A 1,487-nucleotide genomic window follows, 5' to 3' on the forward strand; every position below is an offset into this window, starting at 1 on the left:
TCTTAACTATAGTCAACATGTGTACATTATATCCCAGGGTTTATTCATCTCATAACTAGAAGTTTATACCTTTAGAGCATCTTCATCCATTTCCCCTGGATGTTTCTTTTCATCATCGCTGTTTTCTCAGTGAAACAGAAAAAGGTCATGTGAGAAGGCAGGTGAGGAGTTGTTAAAGCTTTGAGAACGGAACTGACTTAGTGACCTAGGAGAGGAGGAAGGTGGATGGGCTGGAAAATGAAGCAGGATTGCTGGGCAGGTAATACCTGAGATGATTATGAGAGCCAGAATTTTCATTTTTATTTTTGCCAGGGGCATGGAGAGAAGAGGAAGAAAATGTTTCTAGTCTGTGTTGTATTATTCTTATATCATTCTTTAAATAAAGTCTTTGTTCTTTCTTTTGTTAGATGTTCAAGGTAAATAAGCACATTGTGCTTTTACTTGGGATGCTTATTTCCCCTAAAAAAGCCTTGAGCATCACATACTTACATAAAACTATTAATTTTTGCTTCTAAACATGTTTTAGTACTAGATATACAGGAATGAATGAAATTCTAGTGAATTCTAATTAGTCTCTTGGCACTAATCCAAATTCCAGTTCCTGCTTGTTTGATACTTTACAGAACGTGAAAGATTTCTTCAACTTATTTTGTATGAATTTATAAGAACTGGTCCTTGGGGACAGCTATCTTTTCCTTCCTATTAACATAAACATAAGTATAAAAATAACAGTAATATTTCCCAAATTATATATATATATATATATATATATGCCTTTTTACTATTAGAAATTAAGTGTTTGACAAATATGTTTAACAGAATCACACAATGTTGAAGCTGGAAATATTTTAGAGGTCAAATATAATCCATTTTGGAGAAGGCAATGGCACCCCACTCCAGTACCTTGCCTGGAGAATCCCAGGGACGGGGGAGCCTGGTGGGCTTCCGTCTCTGGGGTCGCACAGAGTCGGACACGACTGAAGTGACTTAGTAGTAGTAGTTAGTAGTAGTAGTAGTAGTATAATCCATTTAAGTCTTCCCTGGTGGCTCAGATGGTAAAGAATCTGCCTGCAATACAAGAGACCTGGGTTGAATCCCTGGGTTGGGAAGATCCTCTGGAGTGGGGAATGGCAACCCACTCCAACCCATTCCAATATTCTTGCCTAGAGAATTCCATGGACAGAGGAGCCTGGCAGGCTACAGTCCATGGGGTGACAAAGAGTCAGACACAACTGAGCAAGTAACATGGACATAGATCAAACATTTAATTTAGAAATGATAAAACTGAGATCCAAAGAGTTTAGAAATTTGCTAATAATCTTAAACCTGTTGATAAAATTAAAGACTGCTTTGCCTGTGAGGCCCTTGGTACTTGGGTGGTGGTGGTGGGTGTTGTGGAAAGTCTACCCACTAGTGATGCCTGCTGTCCTTCCACCTGCATCCTGCCCAACCGCCCCCCACCCCCACAAAAAACTGGTCCAGCCATC

The 1,487-nt window shown here is 39.4% G+C and overlaps 1 long non-coding RNA gene across 1 annotated transcript in view; it reads right to left on the reverse strand.

Moving 5' to 3' along the window:
* Positions 1 to 1,027: 1,027 nt before the first annotated feature.
* The window catches only part of LOC104987774, a 24,149-nt gene continuing 23,689 nt past the window's right edge, over positions 1,028 to 1,487 (reverse strand). Inside the window, exon 4 of the long non-coding RNA XR_825169.1 lies at positions 1,028 to 1,068. This is a non-coding gene — a long non-coding RNA (uncharacterized LOC104987774). The remainder of the gene's footprint in view (positions 1,069 to 1,487) is intronic.

This window comes from Bison bison, unplaced genomic scaffold, assembly GCF_000754665.1.
Source record: "Bison bison bison isolate TAMUID 2011002044 unplaced genomic scaffold, Bison_UMD1.0 scf7180017864105, whole genome shotgun sequence".
Lineage (NCBI taxonomy): Eukaryota > Metazoa > Chordata > Mammalia > Artiodactyla > Bovidae > Bison > Bison bison.